General features: G+C 41.2%; 1 protein-coding gene and 1 long non-coding RNA gene across 2 annotated transcripts in view; both read left to right on the forward strand.

Moving 5' to 3' along the window:
- The window catches only part of TMTC2 (transmembrane O-mannosyltransferase targeting cadherins 2), a 342,425-nt gene that overhangs the window by 126,002 nt on the left and 190,385 nt on the right, over positions 1–26,038 (forward strand). The window lies entirely within an intron of this gene.
- LOC120638803 lies at positions 9,646–11,226 on the forward strand. The gene is made up of 2 exons (XR_005660758.1): positions 9,646–10,005; positions 11,102–11,226. It is a non-coding gene; the product is annotated as an uncharacterized LOC120638803 (long non-coding RNA).

The raw sequence follows: 26,038 nt of genomic DNA on the forward strand, positions 1-26,038 counted from the left end.
TACTATAATTATCATCATCATCAAATATAAAAGCTTGATTTTGTCTCGTGCTTTCTGACCTGAACCGGTCATACTCCCAATGGGCCCAATCCTTTTGCCCTATTCTTATCCATTAGCATGACAATGGAACAGGACAATAAAAGAAATCAGAGTCTGAGATATTTATAAGTCATGGTGTTCAGAATTTATGGATTCAATCACTGCCCACAGTCTTGACAGCTTTGCAGATGTGACGTGCAAGGAGGGTAAGGTGCAGCAATCTCTGTGACTTCATCCATCATCTGTTGTGACAACCGTGTAAAGCTATCACAGAGGAGGAGAAGAGGCCGGATGCTGAGGAACAGTTTACACCATAAGGCCTCTGGAGGATGATAGAGCAAAAAATGCTAAATTCAATATTAATGTATTTTATCAAAGTGGATGAAAACCAGAAGAGTGAAATGTCATAGAAATAGGGGAGAAGTGTATGAAAAAGAAGAGGTGGAGAGACACGAATTGTACATTCCAAGCGCTCAGTACAGTGCTCTGCGCATAGTAAGTGCTCAATAAATACTATTGAATGAATGGATGAATGAATGAAAGGAAGTGAGCAATTGGAAGTCACTAAGATACTTGTGAAAATAATAATGGTATTTTAAGCGCTTACTATGTGCCAAGAACTGGACTGGACAGTGAATACGAAGATGGAGATTTTATTGAATAACCGGCAAGCTGTCGATTTTATCTTTAAATTAAGACTCATCATCAGCAGGATTTTTTGAGCATTGACTGCGCACAGAACACTGCACTGGGTAGTTTGGAAACCTATGGGCCCCTGATTCCAAAAAGCTTGTGACTTAATGGGCTTCTAAATGTGCAAAGGCTTTGGGAGATCTTTCCATCCTTTCATTGGCAAGGTAACATATCTACCAACTCTGTCACACTGCACTCTCCCTAGCACTTAGTGTAACTCTGTGCACACAGTAAGCACTCAATAAATACGATTGATTGACTGATTTCCATCCTTCGGAAATGAACCCTAAAAGAAGTCATCCTAGTCGGCTATTACAATATATTACAATATATACTAATTCAACAATTAGTTGTAAAATAAACAAATAGTTGTAAATAGTTGTACACTGAGTTGTACACAAATTCCCAGGTAAGGAAATTTCACAACTTCTTTTAGAAATGTTTTCCAGTGTTTACAGTCTTTTCTGTCAGGAAATTCTAGATTTCTCAAGATAAAGTTTAAGCCTAAATCCTTTTGCTCAAAGAGATGCTTTTTAGTCACGTTAAGTAACCTTCCACAGATTTGAAGAATATTTTGGTCACCCTTCAATTTTCATTTTTAGGTACAATAAATCCATTTCCTTCAGTTTTTCCCTAAACAAAAAGTCCTTCTTTTCCATTTCTCCCATTGTCTCCTTAGAACGCACTCCAAGTTTTCATATCCCTCTTAAGTAGGGAACCTGACACAGTACTTTAATGTGTGTCAATTAGCTGAAAGGGTGTGATCCGTGGCTAACTGAAGGTGTGTTGACAGGTCTGTGCCTGTCCTAACACCCCCAGCGGCTCTGCTTCTTACCTTTGCTGCCTCGTTAGGGCATCAGTAATGGCGATTGGAGTGCCTGCTCGCTGATAGCCAAAGGGGATCCTCTGTATGGGCTTTCCATCTTGGACTGCCAATCTTCTAAACGAATGGTTGACACAGTAGGGACCTGCACACCCTACACCCCGCCCCCTTTGAGGGGTAAAGGTGCCTTAGATCTGTCCCCCTTTAAGTGGAACAAATTCTCTCGTGCCATAACCTCGGCACAGCTGTGTTGACGAGTGATGTACGTGGGATGGACTAAAGTTCACATCTTTTTCCATGGCATTTTCTTTTTGCAAAATCACTTCACACTACTCAGTGACCTATTCCGTTTCTTTCCATTCGCAATCCTGAGGAAATTTCATGGATCCCCATTTTTCTTCCTTTCCAGGACTATAGCTTCCATATGGTTTGGGGCAACTGAAATGTAGGTATTGTGATGAGATTACTTCTAGTCGGTCCTGCTCATTTTATTTAAGGAGAGGTGTGCTGGGTGAAAATTTCACATAGGAAAAACTTTCTCAATATTGGAGACCCTAATGTATATCTTATTTGTTCTTCTTTTATAAAATCATGCAGAGAGAATTTATAGGTGGAGTAAAATAACTGATAATCAGCATGTTTCTTCATCTCTGCAGATAGTAAGTGCTCAGTAAGTACAAATGATTGATCTGAATGAGGTCCATAAAATGCATTTGCAAATTATTATAATTGTGGAATTTAAATTCCAAGCACTGTACTAAGCACAGGTAGGTACAACATAATTTGATTAGACAGCATTCTTGCCCCACATAGGATTTACAGTCTAAGAAGAAAGGAGAATAGGTATTAATATCTATTAATTTTACAGGTGAGGAAACTGAGGCATAGAGAAACTGACTGCCCAAAGTCATACAACAGAAAAGTGGCAGAGCCAGGATTAGATTATAGGCCACTTGACTTCCAGGCACATGCACTTTGGCATGTTGTTTTTTAGGGGTGTGGTTTAGAAATGTGCCAACTTTATTTGGACGAATATTTTCCACCTTAAGAATCTAATAGATATCACAATATGTAACACTTTGCCTTGTTGTAGTAAAATAACAGTAATAATTATTATGATACTTGTTAAGTGTTTACTATGTGCAAAGCACTGCGCTAAGTGGTGGGGTAGATAGGTTAATCAGGTTGGACACAGTCCCTGTCCCACATGGAGTTCACACTCTTAATCCCCATTTTCCACATGAGGTAACTGAGGCCTGGAGAAGTTATGTGCCTTGTCCAAGGTCACACAACAGACATGTGGTAGAACCAGGATGAGGACCCCGGTCTTTCTGACTCCCAGGCCCGTCCTCTATGCACTAAGTCATGCTGCTTCTCTAAACGGAAGATTTGTTCCATATCTTCAAGTTGCACTTCTGGATGGGCTCTCTAGCACCTACTGAGCTACTTTGGGTGTCCCGAGGATTTCATCGGAGTTCTACGGTAACCCATAAAAGTTGGTCTTGTTATATCACGGTTAAGTCACGAATCCAACCTTTTTTCTGTTTCCAATGGAGGAAAACAAGGTGACGTATCTTATTCAATCTCTTCTTCCTTGGGAAATTTGCAAATGACCTGTTCACCGGGGATCAGAATGTGATTCTCTCCTGACCAGGAAACTGTTCCAACTCAGCAAGTCGTGAACTTCAGTGGAAGTCCCCAGGCAGCCATTCAGATGCTTCAAACAAGAGGAGACATGTAGAATCAGCACAGCGTTTGGACCGATAACGCTAAAGAAGAGCAAGGTGATGAATCAGCTTGGGCAAGGAAACTTAAATTCGTAAATCCAAAAATATTCTTTGGCAGTACTAATAAGAAGTCGGCAGGTGCCAGTCCAGCAACATATTGACAAACGAAGTGGTAGGTAAACACATTTGAGGATCTTGTTAGAATTCTGCTAGTGGGAAGACGCGGTGGTGTCAGGCTTCATGCTGAACTGAAGGCATATTCAACTGAAGGCCTGAATTTCCCACTATCTGCCTCTCCAACTAGTTGAGCGGTTTTGGCTTCATCTCCTTCAGGATATGTCCGTCTTCAGATGACAACGATCACTCACCAAAAAGAGCTCTCGGAATACAAATCAGGACATGGTCATCGGCATCTGTTGGAGCCAAACTTGGCATCCGTTTAAGCGGAATGAATGGCATCCAAGAACCTAGGCCACTTCTACGGGAGCTGAAAAAGGTTACTACGTAAATGGAGGACAGAATAAATATTCTAAGGAACAAAGTACGCCAATAAATGGTGTACATAGTATAGTTGGGAAACAACTGTGATGTTGCAAATTACTCTGATGAGAATCAATTAGGGGAGAGAGTGGTTTACCTGGGGCAGAGCTTCACGAAGTATATGATAGTAAGAGAGAAGCTCAGGCAAGGAAAAATTTTATTCATGTTCAGCACAGAGGGTTCTCCATCTGTCTTTGTAACCACACCCACAGATACGCACAAAGTTTGTGGTCAGCTGTTTCAGTTTAAAGCATGGGTGGGAATTCACTCACGCACACACTCTTTTTGTGTCTCCTTTCTTTATTTTTTGTCTCCCTCCAGGCGTATATGTTTGGTGGGTTGTTCCAAGCTAAGTTACCAGTGTTTTGCCCAGGTTTATCTTGACAGTTTCATGACAACTCTCCGCAGTACTTTTCTTTTTTGTCTAATGACATTTGTTAAGCCCTTACTTTGGGCCAGGCACTGTACTAAGCCCTGATATAGACACAAGACAATCAACTTGGACATAGTCTGTGTCCCACATGGGCTCACAGTCTTAATCTCCAATTTACAGATAAGGTAACTGAGGCACAAGAGAGTTAAATGACTTGCCCAGGGTCATACAGCAGACAATTTTCAGAACCAGGGTTAGAACCTAGGTCTGCTGACTCCCAGGCCCGTATTCTTTTTACTAGGCCATGCTGCTTCCTGACGGTTTATATTTGCTTTTGGCTGCAATATTGACCTAAACAAATCATTGAGAAAAAAATCAAAACGTCTCACTGTACTTTTGGCGTTCCTTTATCTACCACTAATAATAGAAACCAATAGATACAAAAATTTATCTTTCTATTAATTATATGTATATACGTTTGTGCTTGTGTGCATATCCCAGCTCTGCCACTTGTCAGCTGTGTGACTGTGGGCAAGTCACTTCACTTCTCCGTGCTTCAGTTCCCTCATCTGTAAAATGGGGATTAACTGTGAGCCTCACGTGGGACCACCCGATTACCCTGTATCTACCCCAGCGCTTAGAACAGTGCTCTGCTCATAGTAAGTGCTTAGCAAATACCGATATTATTATTATTATACAGAGTAAGTTTCTTAAGTACAAGGATTGTCTTTATTTACTTTGTTGTACGCTCTGTAGCCTGATAGTGCTCCGACCACAATAGGTGTTTAATTAAAAAAAAAAAACATATTAAATATCATTACTATAACTAGTAGAAAATTGGAATCATCTAGAATATCTGCATATCCCAAATGACCCTGCCCCCATGGAGTCTGGATAAATTAACTTATTTATTTTTAAGTTGCATTATGTGATGTTTATATAGTTAGCTAACTATTCCAGTTCATTTTATTTGAAGCTGGCTAAAATATTGAAACTCAGGCATATTAACCCCTCAATCAGTTTAGCTCTCCTATGCCCTTATGAGGGTTGGGGTCTTGTGACACCTCACGTTAAGGGAAAATGCATTGAAATACTCAGTGCAACCCTGTGAACATTAGCCATTTCTTCTATGGTACCGCGCATTATTCCTACAGGAGACAGTTGTCCGAAGAACGTTCCCTATTTCCCCTTCTATTCTCCATCTACACCCACTCCCTTGGAGAGCTCAATGGCTCCCATGGCTTCAACTATCATCTCTAGGCAGATGATTTCCAAATCTACACCTCCAGCCCTGACCTCTCTCCTTCTCTGCAGGCTCACATGCCCTTCTCCCTGCAGGACAATCTGTACTTGGATGTTCAGCCAACACCTCAGACCTAACATATCCAAAATGGCACTCCTCTTCTTCCCACCCAAACCTTGCCCTCTCCCTATCTTTTCCTTCCCTGAAGACATCACCACCATCCTCCCTGTCTCACAAGCCTGTAACGGCATGATCCTCGACTCTCCTCTCTCATTCACCCCACACATTTCAAACTGTTAGGAAAATCCTGTCGGTTCTACCTTCGCAGCATCTCTAGAATCCTCCCTTTCCTCTCCATCCAAACATGTCATGCTGATCCAAGAACGACTCATATCCCGTCTTGACTACCGTTCTGCATCAACCTCCTTGCTGACCTCCCCATTTCCCGTCTCTTCCCACTCTAGTCCATAGTTCACTGACCCGATCTCGTTTCTAAAAAAAAATCAATCCACATCTCCCCACTCCTAAAGAACCTCCAGTTGTTCTCCATCCACCTCCACATCTAAAAGAAACTCCTTACCATTGGCTTAAAAATATTCAATCAACTCACCCCAGTCTACCTTACGCCACTGATTTCTTACTACAACCCAGCCTGTACCCTTGGCTCCTCTAAAATCACATCTCCTCCAGGGATTCTTCTTAAGACCTCATCTTCCCTATTCCCTCCTCCTTCGTTATTAATCGAACAGTGGTCTTTGAGTGCTATTGTGTGCATAATGCAGCACTAGGTATTTGGAAGAGTACAGTACAATGGGTAGAAAAGTTCCCTGCCCAAAATGAGCTTCAAGTCTAGTGCTTATCATCTACTCACTTGGATCTGTACCTTTAAGCACTTGTTATTCACCCCACCCCCAACCTAATTTATTTTGATGTGTCTTCCCTTGTGTAACCTCCTTCTGAGAACAGGTCTGCCGATTCTGTTGGATTATACTCTCCGCTACACTTCGTACAGTGCCCTACACATAATAAGCGCTCAATAAATCCCATTGATTGATAGAATTCCCTAACTGTGTTCTAGCCAAAACCCATATCAACAGGCCAGAAACTGTGGCAGAACCAAATGCACTTATTTGCAGTCTATCTCTGTGAGTTTACCATTTCTATTCCTTTAATTACAGCTTTAATTTCCAATTACATTTTGTTCCGTCTAAGTCTTGAGGTGAATAATTGCAACTTAATGCTTCTTGTATGTGCCCCACAAATGTCCACACACAGGAGGTACTTATATATATATATATATATATATATATATATATATATATATATATACATAGTTGATGAGGAAGAATGATTATATCAGGCCCAGTTAATAAATAACTGTTGTCCCTTGGTTGAGTCTTGGATGTTTATATTTATTAGATTTCTTAAATTGCTTTAAATTTAAGGAAATGAAAAGAGCACTGCCAAATGTATTTATTTTAACCAGCCTTGCAAATAAATACGAAAAAAATCCATCCTCCCAATTTTTATTATGCCTATGCCTCAAGGAGGTGCACTGTGAGGTCAGTGTTGTGTATGGTTCATTTGGCATCAATCTTGATTTGCCTGAAGCTGGAAGAGGGTGAGTGGTTATTTGAACAAATAAGTTTATATCCATTAAATATTTTGTTATGAAAATGGCCTTTTCCTTTATCCGTCTTGTTCTAATTCAGTTGCCGTTAAGGAAAACGTCTCAAGGAAACTATTCTTATATTAGCTCAAGGAGAATTTTGGTTGTAAATCGGGTTGTAAAAGTTCAGTAATTTTTTTCAAAAAGAAAGCTCTCTTCATTTTGCTGTCATTGTAGTTTATTTTGTTGTCATATTACCTTGGCAAGCTCCTTTTCTTAAAAGTAAATTGTGCAGGGAGCTTTTTAGACAAAGGAGCTATGGTGTCTGTGACAAATACTGCCATCACTAGCTGACCTGTTAAGAAATAGCAGCATAGCCTAGTGGAAAGTTTACAGGACTTGGAGTCGGGGGATCTGGGTTCTAATTCTAGCTCTGACACTTAATAATGTTGGTATTTGTTAAGCGCTTACTATGTGCAGAACACTGTTCTAAGCGCTGGGGTAGATACAGGGTAATCGGGTTGTCCCACGTGAGGCTCACAGTTAATCCCCATTTTACAGATGAGGTAACTGAAGCACAGAGAAGTGAAGTGACTTGCCCACAGTCACACAGCTGACAAGTGGCAGATCCGGGAGTCGAACCCGTGATCCCTTTCTCCAAAGCCCAGGCTCTTTCCATTGAGCCACGCTGTTTCCCTGATCCAAGTCTTTGAGCAAGTCAGTGAACTTATCTGTTCCTCAGTTTCCTCATCTTTAAACCGGGGATGAGATAGCTGTTTTTCTTCCCACTTAGACTGTGAGTCCAGTGTGGTATTTACTGAGTGCATTCTTTGTAGCACAGGGATTTTGTCTGAACCGATTGTGTGGGACTACCCTAGTGCTTAGCACAATTCTGGGGGCATAGAAGTGCTTAATGGAATTTTTTTTAAATTAATAATAAAGAGGGTATAACTATGGTAATGCTATGCTGAATTAAATCCATCCTGTCCTTGTATTACGTATTACTTGTCCCTAATTAGGTTGTAGCAAAGAAATAAATCGTGTGATTTAATTAACTAAGTGAAGATCTTTTTTTGACCCAAAAGCAGCTTTATATTTGCCAATTTTTTTTCCTGATGAGGTTATGCTCAAAACTTCCTTCAAATCTGAAGGTTACACAGCTAATGCCGTAAATATGTAAATGCGTGTGAGGGCTTAGAAAGATAGATAAGACTTATAATCATTCCCACAGCGAATAGACTTGTATCCTGTTCTTTGATACCATTAGCAGAGTCTGGGCCTGTTTATTGCCTGCCTCTTTTCTAATTCAATCGGTCGCATTTACTGAGATCTTAGTGCTGTATACAGAGCATTCTGGCTAAAGGAATGCTCCTATTTCAGATTGCTTCGCTGCAGAATTAATCTGTTTGCTTGTCTGAGACCATGAAAAATCAACAGTTTTGTCAAATTGCTCATGTCTAAATCCATAATTTATTTTAATGTCCGACTGCCTATCTAGACTGTAAGGTCCTTCCTGGGCAGGGAACATATCTACCAACTCTATTTTACTGTATTCTCTCAAGTGCTCAGTACAGTGCTTTGCACACAGTAAGCGGTCAATACGTACCATAGATTGATTGTCGCTATATCCTTTCGAATACCCTGCTTGTATCTGCCAATGGTCCACTCACCTCACTGTAAGAAATGTAGAGATCACAGTGCTTTTGTAGCCGTGTTGAACCTAAAGGGCATTGATGAACACCCATCAAGTATATTTGGATTTTCAGATAAATGTGTTTGGATTATCTCACGGCAGACTCACTGTTGAATTTTAGATTATGGATCAGAACAACCTCAGCACTTGGATCTAATTTTGCTATTCTGATAATGCTTCTGTTAGGCCTAAAGATCAAAAGTAGCCAAAGGTCTGTCAACATTTACTGATAATTTTTTAAGTTGAATTTATTACAGATCGGTGTAAAAGTTTTTGGTAGGCCTGCGTTTTATAATGAAGTTTGAGTGTCTTTAAAAAGTTCCTTGGGGGCAGGGAACATGTCTACCAACACTGCTGTATGCTCCCAAGCATTTAGTACAGTGCTCTGCACACAGTAAGTGCTTAATAATCACCACTGATTGATTGAAATCACCTAACAAAACAACTCCCTAAATAATGGTCGTGAAATTCCACTTCCTTCCCACTTCCACTTCTATTGCTTCTAGAATTTATACACTCTTTAATTTATACACTAATTACCTTGTCACCATGTCCGCTGTGTATGCCTTCGTGGCCTATTGTTCAAATGGGCTAAACCAGTTCTGTTTATTCAATAGTATTTATTAAGCGCTTCCTATGTGCAGAGCACTGTACTAAGCGCTTGGAATGTACAATTCGGCAACGGATAGAGACAATCCCTGCCCACTGCCGGGCTTACAGTCTGATCGGGGGAGACGGACAAAAACAAGACAACTTAATCGTAATAAATAGAATCAAGGGGAGGTACACCTCATTAACAAAATAGATAGGGTAATAAAAAGCTATACAAATGAGCACAGTGCTGAGGGGAGGGGGAGGGTATGTTTCAGCCTGAATCTGTTTATTCTAGTTTTCTAAAATCAAACGATCAGTGGTATTTGTTGAGTGCTTACTGTGTGCAGAGCACATCTATACTCATTAGCAAAAATCCTTTTGACTAAGTCATTTTCTTCTACGTGCCCTCTATTGCTTTGGGGAAGCGCCTATCATTTTTCGTTTTTCTAAACATGGTTCTAGTGATGTGATGGAAAGGGTGAAGCTTCCTTATCTTTTTAAAAGACCCCTACCCTCTTTTTAGGAACTACGGACCTAAGAATCCAAAATATGTATATATAAAAAGTCTGCAATCCTTCTTACTTCTTTCATACTATTTAAAGAAACTGATTAGAAGCAGATGGAAGACTTCTGGTCAGTGAAATTGATTATTCACTGAATCAAGTTTTCAGGTGAGTGGTCTCTTTCTCTTGAAAGAAAGTCATCTATCTTGGCTCATGTGAGGGGAGGAGAAGGGAAAGTTCTAAAGTTTTTTTTGTTATCATTCAGTTTTCTAATCCATATTCGCTACATGTAATATGTGGATTTATGTAATTTTAGAATCTCTGTGACATGAACTCCAGCCTGAAAGAAAATAGTCCTTCATTTGCTCAATGTATGAATTCAAAGATAACGATGAGGTCGTATCTCTGTACGTGAGCATTGCGCTCCATAGCTCTTTTGTCATGAGAATGGAATTGTGGCATCTTAGCTTTATAAATGCTTAGTACATTGTACTTCCCACAGTAAGCACTCCAAAAATAAGATTGATTTGTAACCCCAAACTAGGACCATAATTAACCTTCCTCTATTTAGAAGTAGTGTGGCCTAGTGGAAAGAACACGGTCCTGGGACTCAGAGGATTTGGGTTCTAATCCCTGCTCTGCCACTTGTTTGCTCTGTGCCCTTGGGAAAATCACTTAACTTCTCTGTGCCCCAGTTACCTCATCTGTAAACTTGGGATTTAGACAGTAACCAACCTGATTATCTTGTACCTGCCCCACCACCCACCTAGTAAGCACTAAACAAATACCATAAATGTAAAGCAGGCAAACACGGGTGATTCAAAGCACCAGCCAGGACCTAGTGGAGAGTTCCGTGAAGGTCTGGCTTTGATAGCTAAACCAGAGATCTAAACTAGATAATGACCAGAAGGGGATTTAATCAGTAGTGCAGGTGGAAAGAACAGAACAGAAACGTACCAAAGCTAAAGGTAAACCATCCTCTTCGTACCATGGGATTTTCAGTCTCTGCTCCCTTCCCTACAGTCCATCCTACCTAGCCTGCACTGAAGGGAATTTAAAGCTTTCCAGCAGTGGGTGGAGCCCAAAAGATTGAATGCACCTTTAAGCAGAGATTGCCTTCAGAGATCGAATGATCATGCTGCATTCTGTTATTCTCTGAGTAAATTTAACAGTAGCCCCTTGTCACACTACCCTTTGCCCATTTGGAGCATGTCACTGCTTTCTAATCTAGCTCTTAACTTCTTCTTCCTCTTGGTTTCTCAAGGAGAACAACCAGTCTGCCAGTCTCCACCTGCCAAGGGGTCCATCTGCTGTTTTTGCCTCCCATTTGCTCGAATATGTCTTTGACCCTCTGGTTGTCTTTGTCATTAAAGCCTTTGTTTTGCCCTCCTTGGGGTACATGACTCATTTCAACTCACTGTATAACAGCTGCTTGGACATTCCACTGTACTCATCATCATTAGCATCATATCATCATTAACGGTTTTATTTACTGAGTACCCAAGCACACTTAAGGACATCTTATTAATATAATCATAATATATGTGGTATATTTAAGTACTTACTATGTAATAATATTATTAATGGTATTTGTTAAGCGCTTACTATGAGCCTGGCACTGTACTAAGCACAGTGGGGTGGATTCAAGCAAATGGGGTTGGACGTAGTCCCTGTCCCATGTGGGGTTCACAATCTCAATCTCCATTTTACAGAGGAGGTAACTGAGGCGCAGAGGTGAATTGACTTGCCCGAGGTCACACAGCAGATGAATGGCAGAGCCAGGTTTAGAACCCATGACTTTCGGAATCCCAGGCCTGTGCTCTATCCACTATGCCACCCTATTATAAAGCACCGTACTAAAATGCTGGGGTCCTACATGGAGCTCCAAGTTGAAGTAGGAGGGAGATCAGGTATTGAATCCCCATTTTACAAATGAGGGAAGTGAGGCACAGAGAAATTACGTGGTTTGCCCAGGATCAAAGAGCAAACAAGTAGTAGAGCCGGGATTTAAACCCAGGTCTTCTGACCTCCAGGCCCTTGCTCTTTCTACTAGGCCACACACATCACCTCATCGACTGTAAGCCCGTCAGAGGGCGGGGACTGTCTCTCTCTGTTACCGATTTGTCCATTCCAAGCGCTTAGTACAGTGCTCTGCACATAGTAAGCGCTCAATAAATACTATTGAATGAATGAATGAATGAATGAATTGTTGTTCATCTGTGTTTGAACAGCCCTGGCGTTGGTATTCTGTCTTGCTGTTTGGAACGCTGATCAGATCGCTGAACGCTTAACGTGCCTTTAGCAATAGGTTCCGGGTTTCACAGCCATATAGTCAGCCACAAGTACACTTTGGAGTCCTTTAGCGTGGGATCTTAATGTTTAGAGTTAAGTATTTCATCCTTCCGGACTTTATTCAGTTCACTTTGCAGCATCGTTAGTAGAAATGACATAGAAATGAACCCTCCATTACAACGTAACGAAGCCAGTCGGACGATGTCTGTCGCCTCAGTTCCTGTGACCGGCTGTCTGGAGAAATCACCTTGTTTGGCTGGGATCTCAGTTGTACTACTGAGGATGCTGTTCAGCGGTGTTTACTGAGGACCTATGGTGAACGTCCAGCCAGAGCTCTTACTCAGGGAAGCAGCGTGGCGTAGTGGATAGAACACAGGCCCGGGAGGCGGAAGGTCGTGGGTTCTAATCCTGACTCCATCACTTGTCTGCTATGTGACCTTGGGCAAATCACTTCACCTTTCTGTGCCCTCAGCTACTTCATCTGCAAAATGGGGATTGAGATTGTGAGCCCCACATAGGACAGGATCTGTGTCCAACTCTGTTTGTATCCACCCTGGCGCCTAGTACAGTGCCTGGCACGTAGTAAGCGCTTAACAAATACTACCGTTATCATTATTAGCTCCAACCCTCAAGTAATGCTGTCAACATCTCTTTGTTGCTGGCATTTAACTTCTGAATTTAGTTTCTAAAAACGGTATGCTGAGTTTTGATCTCCCTTAATATATGCTTCCTGGAGAGCACATAAATTAAAAGGAAACCTAAGCGAGAATTACCACTAGAATGAGATACCTTTCAAACTTAAATCCAGATAGTATGCTTATGAATAACAGCATCAAGCTGTCTTTAGTCATGCTTTAGTATCATTCAAAGATCAGGAACCTAAAAAGCGGTAATTTCCCCCCCAGCTACATTTGATCCTTTGGTGCTTGAAATTCTTCAGTGTAACATGAGGCTGTGGAAATGATGTGGATTGTGCTTGCCTTTTCTTTTCTTTTAAGATATGGATCCGCTTTTGGAGCTCAAGAGTTGTTCCCTTAAATAGCTGGTCGCCAGCACCCAAAGAGAGGACCGACAACCCTGTCATAATATGCAGAAGGCGGTGATTATGTGGAGGCAGAAAGGTTGACATGTCCTTGCTCTTTGAGTTTGTCTCTAAATCGCTGCAGGGTCCAGATGGTTCCTCTATGCTCCGTTAGTCCGATGGTAACTACTGCCATCAAGTGAAATAGCATAGATCCTCAGTTTAATATTTTTTGTCACTGATTCTGATGTAATATGTGTTCCTAAGTATCTCTGTCTCTGTATTCGGTACTTGAAATTGCCGTAACTGTCAAACAAGCTTGAAACGGATAAATTACACTTAATAATATTGCTGCTTACACAGTATTTGAAGTGAAATAATTAAGTCTTTGGTAGCTTGCCACACTCCATCACCTGCTCTTCATAAAAAGATGGCAGAAGACAATGCAGTAACAGACGATGTAGCGAAACAGTTGCTTTCTGTTGAAGGTTTCCTTAATTGAAGATGAACATAAGCGGACACTTCAATATGAATAAACAGAATTAGTGGAATTTAACATCAAATGCAGGATGAGAAGCACGATGGGTAGTAGGAGGAGTCAGAAGACCTGGGTCTAATCCCAGCTCCGTCACTGGTCTGCTGCGTCACCTTAGACAAGTCACTAAGATCCTCTGTGACTCAGTTTCCCCATCTCTTCATTAGCGATTACATGTCTGCTCTCCCTTATATTTAAACTGAAATCCTATGTGAGACAGGGACCGTGTCTGACCTAATTATCTTGTATTTTTCCCAGTGTTTAGTACGGTGCTTGGTATATAAGAAAGCAGATAAATGCCATAAAAAAAAAGATTCCCAGGAATTCATTAAATTATAAACCCCTGAAGGGCAGGGATTGTGTCTTGTAAATCTCTCGTGGGATCTGAAGCACTAAATATAGTGCTCTACAAAAAGCAGGACATCAGTGATGAGAGAAAAGCCCCTCGCTGGGTTCAATATTCCAGGATAACTCAATTAGCAGATTATAATTGTAGAAAAGGCACCGTAATGGTCTGCCACCTAATAAACTGCTTCATATAATTTTGGTTCTGTTACGCTTCATTTTTTTCCAAATTTAAACAACTCGAAAACACTCTCTGCCCCTTGCAAAAAAAAAAAAAAAAACAAAAACCCTCACCGCTATCATCCTTTGGTTGCTGTTTGATTCCTGATTAGCCCTTTCAAACTTTAAGATTGTTGAATTTCCATGCCCCATCTTGCAAATCCCCCACACTATAATAGTAGTAAACTCATGGGTTTATGCATTTGGAGGAGGAGGATGTTAATTAGGGAAGCAGCCTGGCTTAGTGGAAAAAGCACGGCCTTGGGACTAAGAGATCATGAGTTCTAATCCCAGCTCCACCCCTTGTCAACTCTGTGACTTTGGACAGTCTCTGTGCCTCAGTTACCTCATCTGTAAAATAGGGATTAAAGACCGTGAGCACCATGTGGGACAACCTGATTACCTTGTATCCACCTCAGTGCTTAGAACAGGGCTTGGCACATAAGAACCGCTTAAATACCTTTATCATCATTATTAATAATAATCACGGTAGGATTGGTGCAGGAAGTGGGATTTCAGGAGGGTTTTGAATTGTGGGAAGTACTGTGATTTGTTGGATTTTCGGAGGAAGGGAATTCCAAGCCAGTAGAATAGTGTGAATGAGTGGTCAGAGATGGGACACTCATGATGGAGATGCAGTTGGAACGTTAATTTGAGACGAATCAAGTGAGTGAGTTGGAGTAGGGGGTGGAGAGAGCACTGGTGCCAGACGGGACAAGTTGGTGAACGGCCTCTATGCCAAACAAGAAGCAGCGAGACCTAATGGAAAGAGCACCGGCCTGAGAGAGGACCTGGATTCTTATCCCCACTCTGCTACTTATCTGCAAGATGACCTTGCGTAAGTCACTTCACTTCTCTGTACCTCAGTTACCTCATCTGTCAAATGAGGATTAAGACCGTGAGCCTCCCGTGGGACAACCTGATTACCCTGCATCTACCCCAGCGCTTAGAACAGTGCTTTGCACATAGTAAACGCTTAACAAATACCAACATTATTATTATTATAATGAACGTGGCCAAGCTGTGTATCAAGAGGACTTTCCTAGATTTCATCCTCCTGTGACACCACCCTAATTTCTGGTGCCATTGGAATTTGGTGAGAAAGCAGGTCAAGGAATCTGAAAAGGAAACAGTTAATACCACTGCCGAATCCTAGTCTTTTGGCCTAGATAGCCTGGTAACATCCAGAAAACGACCCTGTTATTCAATGCCACCGTATTGATTTTCTGGTATCAGACTGGGTGGAGTCCCGATGTAGAAATTAAAATGGTGACAGCATGTGTGACGTTCAACAGCAAGAAATAAAATGCCAAATGGCGATTTAAATTGGGTTACGCTACTGAGAAAAGGTTGAAGTTAAGTGGACAAATCAATAGGCTGAAATTGTTGGCCTTCAGTGTTTCCCAGTAAAAAGTGCAATGGTTTATAGGCGGACAGTTTAGTAGGTTATGGTGTGGGACCGAAAGTAAATTAAAAACCCATTTTGATTTGTTGTCCTTATTTCCACCCACAGTGTTTTCCATGTGTCTGAAAGCACTAAAAACTTAATAAAAACAGTATAAAAATGGATTACAAATACTCATTCGTTTCACAGTAAAATCCTGGCTGTTTCCTCCACTTATTTAACTAGAAACATGACTCCATTTAGTACCTCTTGGCTTATGTTAAATACCAGAAATATAGAATCTGTATATACGTATATGCGATGTATATTTAGGAAGGACTCACCAGGTAATGAGATTTTCCCATTCACAGTTAAATATTAAATTGGGCTTTAGGGGCTTATTGCTTCCATTATAATGTGTAGCCTACCAGGACTTGAGTGAGAGGGAGACTTGATTTATATGTGGCTTAAGGTTGGATTTATTAGATTTGCTGCTTAAGCTTTTTTCCCCATTTTAAAAGCCATGCTATTTCTGAAAAACATGCATAAAAATCATTTGGATTAAGATCACACTGAAATGTTTGATCCAAATCCAAATTGCCTGTTGCTGAACCATAACTAATTATCCATATTGGTTCATGTGGATGTTCTTGACAGACAACAAATTTTTAGTAGATAAGGGAGTAAAGGTCTTAGGAGGGACATAGAAAAAGGAAAAAAAACCATGTATGGTTACCAGAATGGGCCTATATAACCAAAAGATATTTATTCAAGGGAAAAGTGATTATTTTTCTCTACCCTATGATACACTTCAAGCCTGACTGGAACAATTAATATGTTTGATTTTTTTTAAGATAATTTATTAAGGGCTTTAACATGGGATATGACATCAGACATGGTCCGTGTCACATGGGTGGGGCTCACGATCCATTTTATCCACAATTTATAGATGAGGAAGCTGAGGCCTGGAATGGTTTTGACTTGCTCAGGGTCACACAGCAGACTAGCAGTTGAGTGAGGTCTCAAAAAAAAGGGTGTCCTTATTCAGTGTCCATACTCTTTCCACAGGGTCTCATCCCTGCCTTCCTTGTTGTGGTAATTTAAAATTCAAGGAGCAAGGTGGCATAGGGGCAGGGAATCAGAGGACCTGGGTTCTGATCCTGGCTCCATCACTTCCCTGATGTGTGACTTTGGGGAAGCCACTTAACATCTCTGTGCCTTGGTTTTCTCATCCGTAAAATAGGGATTCAATATCTTCTCTCTCCTACTTAAGCTGTGAGCCCCATATGGGAGAGGGACTGTGTCCAACTGATTAGCTTGTGCAGACTCCAGAGCTTACTTAGAATGATGATTGACACATATTAAATGCTTAACAAATACCATCATCATAATAACAATAATGATAATAATATGCCAAGGGCCAATACTGGCCACACATCCTATGATTTTGTGGACTTCATGTGTGCTATTAGCCTCTGTCTTTTCCCACTCAAAAAATTGTAATCGTTTCTGAATGTTTTCACATGAACCTGCTCTTCAATCACCATAGAAGTGTTTCTCGAGTTCTCGTTAACATGCAGTATCCCAAGTGTCAACTCAGCCTGTTCTAGTGACAAAACTCTTCTTTTTTGTAAGCCTAGATTGTAATGGTGCTTTTCTCCTGCTGCCACTATCTGTAAACCATTATGTCTGCTTTTTTCTCCCATTAGACTGTAAGCTCTTCAAGGCACAGGAAACATATATTTCACTCCTCTTATACTCTCCCAAGTGCTCTGAATGGTTCTCAGCCCACAGTAGTTGCTCAGTAAATACCATTTATTGATTAATATCCTTACTAATGATGAAAAATGTGTCTCTCACTGCTCGTTTTCCCTGAATCATTACTTTTGGGGAATGATAATAATAATAATAATTATGGAATTTGTTAATTGCTCTCTAGGTGTCAGGCACTGTTCTAAGCATTGGGGTAAGTACAAGATAATTGGGTTGGACACAGTCCCTGTCCCATATATGGCTCACAATCTTAATCCCCGTTTTACAGATGAGGGAACTGAGGCACAGAGAAGTTAAGTGACATACCCAAGGTCACACAGCAGATGCGTGGCAGAGCTGGGATTAGAACCCATGATCTTCTGATTCCTAGGCCTGTGCTCTATCCACTAGTCCACACTGCTTCTCAACAGTGATCCCATGAGATGCCTCTCCTGTGTCAAAACTGACAGCCCACAGCTCGTCATCCTGAAGGTTGTACAGAATCTTATACTTATTGTACTTATTTCTAAAAAAGAAATCTGTCAAGGCATGGAAACCCCATAATTGAATTAAATTTGCCAGCGCACCCATAGCACTAATAATGTTGAGACAACTCTCAGTTATGCATGTAAAATTCATCCCATAAAAAAAGATATGTTAAATGAAGAAAAACAGATTATTGCATGGGGAAGCAAGACCTTTTGATAAATCGTTTTGCAAAATCATTTGCGAGATGATAATTTCATCAGACACTCCTTTGATCATGGGTCTTGCCACTTTGCGGGGTCAAAGACTTAGATCAAGAATCTGAGTGTTATCCGTATAGTGTGTATTTATTGTGTTTTAAAGTAACCTATTCATCTTTTTGAATAGGTTCCTAAGTCTCTGGATCCATTCCCTGATGGATATTGAAGTAGTTTATATCAGGTCATTTTCCCTGGCAAGGAAAACAGCATGTTGCCTTGAGGTTTAACAGAAACTGATCATCTTCTCTCTCAAGAGCGCCTACATTTTCTAAACATTAAAACAGAAGCATGAAGCAATGACTTACCTCACAGACTGGGGAAAGTGCCTGTTGTTGATGTCACAGAACTAGCAGCTGGGAGTGCAGTGTGAAATAGCAGCACAAGGAGAAATAAAAGCAGGAAAACAGTTTATGCAGCCTTCCCCATTCTCCACCCTGCCATCATTAACTTGGCTGCTGTGGCCACTTAGTATTATTGTCATTTTTATTATCACTGCTAGTAAGCGCTCAATAAATACTATTGAATGAATGAATAATAACGACAGTAATAATAATGACTTTTGTTAAATGTGCCGTTGTATCCCAGGTAGATACAGAGCAGTCATAGACACAGGCCTGTCCACATCTTGTTCAATAATAGTAATGAATAATGTTGGTATTTGTTAAGGGCTTACTATGTGCAGGGCACTGTTCTAAGTGCTGGGGTAGTAATAATAATAATAATGTTGGTATTTGCTAAGCGCTTACTATGTGCAGAGCACTGTTCTAAGCACTGGGGTAGATACAGGGAAATCAGGTTGTCCCACATGAGGCTCACGGTTAATCCCCATTTTACAGATGAGGTAACTGAGGCCCAGAGAAGTTAAGTGACTTGCCCACAGTCACACCGCTGACAAGTGGCAGATCCGGGAGTCGAACCCGTGATCCCTGACTCCCAAGCCCGGGCTCTTTCCACTGAGCCACAGCCTAAGGGGGAGGGAGAACGGGTATTTTATGCCCATTTTGCAGCTTTGACCACTTAATAAGAAGTCTTGATAATAATCATGCCATTTGTTAAACCCTTTTAATGTTCCAAGCACTGGGGTAGATACAGTGCAATCAGATCAAGCAAGGTCCTCTTCCAGGTGGAGCTCACAGCCTGAGGAGGAAGGACGGTTATTCTTTCTCCGTTTTACAGATGAAATAACAGATACACAGGGAATTTGAGTGACTTTCTAGGGTTACTCAGCAGGCCAGTGGCCAAAGTTTAGAAGTCTGGTCTCCTAATTCCTATCCTTGTGATCTATCTTCTAGCTCATGCTGTACTTCCATTGATTATAATGACCATATAATATTGTGATATACACGCAACAACCCAAACTTTGGATGATATTGAATATAGATTCAGTAAACTCATATCAATACTTGATAATAATGGTGCTTCTTGAGTGCTTTCCATTTGCCAAGTACTATGCTAATCATTGAGGTTTCGATTCATTCGTTCAATAGTATTTATTGAGCGCTTACCATGTGCAGAGCACTGTACTAAGCGCTTGGAATGAACAAGTCGGCAACAGATCGAGACAGTCCCGCCGTTTGACGGGCTTACGGTCTAATCGATACAAGATAAACGTGTCAGCACAGTCCCTGGCCCACCTGGGGCTCACAGTATAAGGAGTGGAAAAAAGGTATTGGGTCCCCATTTTACAGATGAGGGAACTGAGATCTAGGCTTGCCTAAAGTCACACAGCTGGGATTAGAGACCCTTGTCTTCTGATTCTCAGCTCCGTGCTCTTCTGCTATTTCTGCTAGGCCACGCTAGTTGATACTGACAATAGTAATAATAATAGTAATAATAATACTTATGGTATTTGTTGAGCATGTGATGTCATTCATAGTGTGCAATCTTACGTTCACCTAGGAAGACGAGCGGTACGGAATAATTCGAGGAGCTGTTTGGAACACCTTCATCGGTAGTTTGATTTGGGATTTTCCTCAGTTTTTGTATACTCTCTTTATATGCACAATGGCAGCCTTTGAAATCATGCGTTTATGCTTTTTTCATCTCCGAGAAACAAAGTAGGCAAGTGGCCGGTCACAAATTAGAAGCCTGGACTCTGGGATGTAGAATAAATGAGAACCAGCTGAAGGTGCCAAATTTCTTTTTCAGAATGAATGTGCCCAGAGCAGCGACCGGGCATTACTCAGACCTGACGAACAGCCTTTGATGAACGTTACTCCTGAAAGAGCCTCTTGAGTACAGTAGTTAGTAATCTTAAACTGAAAGGGAGGCTAGGGAGTTTAGGGGAGAGTGGATATTGTTTGTCACAGAACGTGGGGACTAGAAGTATACCAGTGCAAAATTTCTCAAGAAAGTGGCTCAACCTTATCGTCGGAGGGAAGATAGCTACAGATATTCTAATTGTATGAAGAACCACATTGGATGCCATATATCATATAAATGTCATGTATATAGCAAATAATAGCGGTGTCTGTCTTTGAATTAGAGATGGAAAATGGGTACTGCCAGAAAAAAGAATCATAACTTTAAACAAGCGGAGGATTAGATGGATAAATCTCTGGGCTCTGCTTCTATTTGCTTTTTCAGGCCAAGTATTAGGATTTCACCCATCCCTCTGGTCCCTGTGATGTGGTTTTTAACATGTCTTGTAGTTAGTTTTGGACGGCACTTGAAGCGAGAGGAGAGGAGGAATGAGGAGTGTTTGTGTATTCGGGGTTGAATTAAGGGTGCTGGCATTCAGGAGCAGATTATTTGGGGGGGGAGGGTCACTTAGAGCCACCCTGTGGATTTGAAAGTAGAGGGTGGGAAGAGCTGGAGTATTTAAGAAGCAGAAGTTTCTCTGCCACTACCAAGTTGCTTTTTCCTGTCCGGTTCTGGTTCTTCCCAAACTGCTTCTCTTCCAGTACCGGTCTTCGGCTATTTGCTTTTATCCTGAAGGAAGGATTAGTTTCCTGCTTTATGTTCAAGCTCTGTACTTCAAACTATTACTGTAGTCCTAAATCTCGTGAATGATGACACTTTATAATCAACACATCATTTCAAACCATGTTAAATATATACTATACCAGCAAAGCAAATGTGTTTTTCTTTTTAATCTCCAAAAAAACCAAAAACTTTCATATGCCTTTTTGTTTCATAGTTATAAGGGAAGCATTGTTTATATTATAAATATATAGCAGCTTAGTGGAGAGAGCACGGGCTTGGGAGTTAGTGGATGTGGATTCGAATCCCAGCTCCACCACTTGTCAGCTGTGTGACTTTGGACAAGCCGCTTAACTTCTCTGTCCTTCGGATACCTCATCTGTAAGATGGGGATTAAGACTTGAACCCCTTTTTTTGACAACCTAATTTCCTTGTATCTATCGCAGTGCTTAGAACAGTGCTTGGCACATAGCGCTTAACAGATACCAAAATTATTATTATTGTTGTATAAATATTCAGTAAATACGTAGTGTTTATTAAGCCCTTACTTTGTGCAGAGCACTGTACTAAGCACTTGGGAGAGTCCAGTGCAACAGAGTTAGTAGGCACAATCATGTCTATTGAATTGAACTCTATTGCATTGGACTCTCCCAAGCGCTTAGTACGGTAAATATGTACATGACATGTACCTGACTATATATATGTGTGTGTGTGTATGACATACGTACATGTTATATATGTGTAAATATAAATGTGTAATATGAATACCTATATATACCCTATTTATTTTGTCATTCATATATTCATTACCCTATTTATTTTGTCATTACCCTATTTATTTTGTTAATGAAATGTACATCGCCTCGTTTCTATTTAGTTGCCATTGTTTTTACGAGATGTTCTTCCCCTCGATTCTATTTATTGCCATTGTTCTCGTCTGTCCGTCTCCCCCATTAGACCGTAAGCCCGTCAGATGGCAGGGACTGTCTCTATCTGTTGCCGACTTGTTCATTCCAAGCGCTTAGTACAGTGCTCTGCACATAATAAGCGCTCAATAAATACTATTGAGTGAATGAATAAACACACATATATATATACACATGATAGATGTGTGCTTATAGAGCTACAGTAATAGTTCTAAAGGTAATATTTTTTTTCTAGGATGGGGAGGGTTTCCTTTAAGCCCCTTATGGACCAGTGCTATTTCTCATAGTTTCGTCTAGGGTATTAAAAAATGAAATTTCTAGCAGAACAGGAATTCCTAGCCATTTCCTTATGGACATATTTCAGTGGATTACAAGGAGGAAGCAGTAAGATCCATTTCATTCGTCTGGCTCCTTTTACCACAGCAAGTTTCAATTTGCCCGGTGGCTACTTCTGATGAGTTTCCAGTGGCTCCAACCTGGCCCAGAGTCAAGAGCAGAGGGGTGAATGGACGGAGATGTGACAAGCAGCATGGCCTTGTGGAAGAAGCATGGATCTGGGAGTCAGAGGTCTTGGGTTCTAATCCCAGCTCTGCTAATGGATTGCTGTGGGGCCTTGGGCAAGTCACGTAGCTTCTCCATGCCCCAGGTTTCTCAACTGTAAAAAGATAATTGAATACTTATTCTTCCTCCTACTTCTAAGACTGTGAGCCTCATGCTGGACGGGGACTGTATCTCGTATCTATCCTAGTGCTTAGAACTATTAATAATAATAATAATCTGAGCTCCGAAGGACAGCTACTTCAACAGTGCCATGCCAGCTTCTTCCTGACCCCAAGCCAAGTGCAGTTACAACTTAGTAGCACTTGCCGCTAGCGGTAATATTCGGTGCCACACACTAGGTGGTTGAGGGTCAGAATAAAGACATGACCTGCTCCCTGCCCACGAGAAGCTTACCCTCTAGTTTGGGGGTAGCAAGTACCACATCTTTGCTCCCTGCAGTTGAAGGTGGAACGGAGCAAAGGAGAAGCCTCCGCAGCTAGAAGTGGCTGACCCAGAGGCTAACCTGAATCCAGCCAACATACTATGTTTTGGCCCATCTCCTGTCTTTCATTCCTTAATTCCGTCGTATTTATTGAGAGTACTGTGTGCAAAGCACTGTACGAAGCGCTTGGGAGAGTACAGTTTAACCACAGACACATTGCTGCCCACAACGAGCTCACAGTCTAGAGGGGGAGACTGACAATATAAATAAATGAATAAAGTGATAAATAGGATCCAGTTGTACTTCACGTTAGCCCTGGGAGGTGGTGTCCCCAGGGGGCCGATGCTGCGGAGCCACACCGGCAAAGTGCCCGGAATTGACAAGGAGAAGCTTTCTTCTCCGGTGGTGGGAAGCCACGGGGCTACAACGAGTCGGGGCTCAGAGCAGCGTTTGCAACTTTAATGCAGTCTGTCCGGAAGGGGCGTTGCCACATTGGTCACGCTCTCCGTCGGGGACGGGATCAACCAAAGAAGAGTCCCAACACTCACCACTACAATCTCCTCATTTAGGGATACCCTCCCGCAGGTCCATTTTTCCATTAATGGTCGTCTTCTCCGTCCTCGTCGTGTCACGATTGGTCGATCGGGTGTGCCGGTGTTCACTCCTCTCCGTCGGTTCCCCATCTCCTGGTCTCGATCGGTGGCAGCTGGGGCTTGAGATGGGTTGTTGCTTCCATGGCCCCTCGGGCAGCGTGGCCTAGTGGATAGAGCACTGGCCTGGGAGTCAGAAAGACCTGGGTTCTAATCCCAGCTCTGCAACTTGTCTGCTGTGGGACGATGGCCAAGTCACTCAGCTTCCCTGTGCCTCAGTTATCTCATCTGTAAAATGAGGATTGAGACTGTGAACCCTTTTTGGGACAGGGACTGTGTCCAACCTGATTTGCCTGTATCCACCCCAGCGCTTAGTACACTGCCTGCCACATAGAAAGCACTTACCAGATACCATTATTATTATCATGGTGGTTTATATTTCACAAGAGTAGCTTTTCATCTTACAGCTCGTCTTCCACTTTATATCCTTGTCTACATTCCTGGCATTCCACCTTGCATCCTTTGGTATTCCCTGCCTTTTAATGCATACACCTACATTCCCTCTCCTTTGTCATTGCAAACCCCTATACTTTGGGCTGAGTGAACACCTGAGAAGTGCACTGTGTTGTTTTCGTCGAGATCGTGAATGCCAAAAGTCCACTAGACTATGATTAGCCGATTGATGGAAGTGTTTCACCGGGCAAGAAGAAGGAAGACATATAGAATTCCAATTAGACACATGCTTCTCAAGGCTAATGTAATTGCAGTAATCTGTAAGACAAGCTGTCTAATCTTATGACTTTGTCTCCGGCAGAAGAGGGGGTGAATATAAGAGTTGTCAGTATAATTTATGTCCTTTTAAATAATTAGCCCACATCAATACTTTTCAGTAATTGACTGAGGTCTAGTTGGGTCAGAGGATTGACCTAAATCTATGTTAAAGACTTATCCGAAGTTGACCACATGCTTTTAACTCTTTACAGGATTTCATCTCGTGCTGAAAAAAAAAAGATTTGAAACATTTAAGAACATTCCCCGGTTTGGGGGAAAATTCAAGAATTTTAAAAGACTGGGTTTTATTTTACAAAGGAAATAGTGTTGAATGAAAATAAGCAGACATATTCTTTTGCATTTAGGGCCTTTAAGAACATACGATGTAACTAAAAGCAGCTGACAGTAGGTTTGATAGTTAGGGGGTTTCTTCCACCTCCCTTAGTGTGAAATGAAAGATAAATTTATTGAAATATAAGTGGGTCTCTACTTCTTGAAGACATTTTTGTTATGTGAATTGACAGCATCACTCTAATTATAGTTTCTTCAAATCTGGATTATAAGCAGTTCTGTTTTAACAAAGGTGGGGTCACTACAGTTGATAACAGCTTTGGGGTTTTTTTTGTTGTTTGGAGTCATGGAAACTACCAGAGTATTCATTCAGCTTGGATACAATATTTTGATAATAATATACTATTAAATAAAAATACCCGTAACCCAAAGTGATAATTGGAACAAATATCCAGATATGGAACAAAAATAAAAAATAAGCACTTTGATACCCCATCCCCACAGTTAATATGTAAATATTCTAATTTCTCTACTAGTTCCCCAATTCCTTATCTATTTTAATGTCTGTCCTCCCCTGTGGGCAGGGATCACATCTACAGATTCTGTTGTATTATGCTTTCCCAAGTGCTTAATGCAGTGCTCTGCACACAGTGAGTGCTTTATAAATGCTATTGATTGATTGATGTGCCATCTTGATAAAGAAATAGGAAAATGAAGTATTTAATGACATATTACAGCACCTCAGGTCATTTATTCAGCTATTACTCAGATTAATAAAACCTTACAGTTTTAATACTGGCACAATGGCCAGTATTAAATCATATGCCTACCTTTGTGTAATAATAATAATAATAATAATGTTGGTATTTGTTAAGCGCTTACTATGTGCCGAGCACTGTTCTAAGCGCTGGGGTAGACAAAGGGGAATCAGGTTGTCCCACATGGGGCTCACAGTCTTAATCCCCATTTTACAGATGAGGGAACTGAGGCACAGAGAAGTTAAGTGACTTGCCCACAGTCACACAGCCCACAAGTGGCAGAGCTGGGATTCGAACTCATGAGTCCTGACTCCAAAGCCCATGCTCTTTCCACTGAGCCACGCTGCTTCTCCGTAACTATCCTGTGTACTATCCTAATACCAAGTGAATTGGAGGAAAATGTAAACTGTGATTTATCTCACCAATATTTGTGCTTATAGTCAAAACTTATTATCATTGATTTCAGAATTTCACTGCCAAGATCTAATAGAAGACATCTTTCATGGGTATATTTAGGAAATCATTCTGAAGTATTTCAATATTCCTCACAATAGTTTTTATATTTCCTCCAGGCAGCTGACCTATGTCCAGGCGGTGCTGCATTTATATAACAAATTTCCCAAAGGAATTCATTTAAAATAGGGCTGGGCAAAGTGAGGCCCAGAGA

The sequence above is a fragment of the Ornithorhynchus anatinus genome, chromosome 14, assembly GCF_004115215.2.
Source record: "Ornithorhynchus anatinus isolate Pmale09 chromosome 14, mOrnAna1.pri.v4, whole genome shotgun sequence".
NCBI classification, from domain to species: Eukaryota; Metazoa; Chordata; class Mammalia; order Monotremata; family Ornithorhynchidae; genus Ornithorhynchus; species Ornithorhynchus anatinus.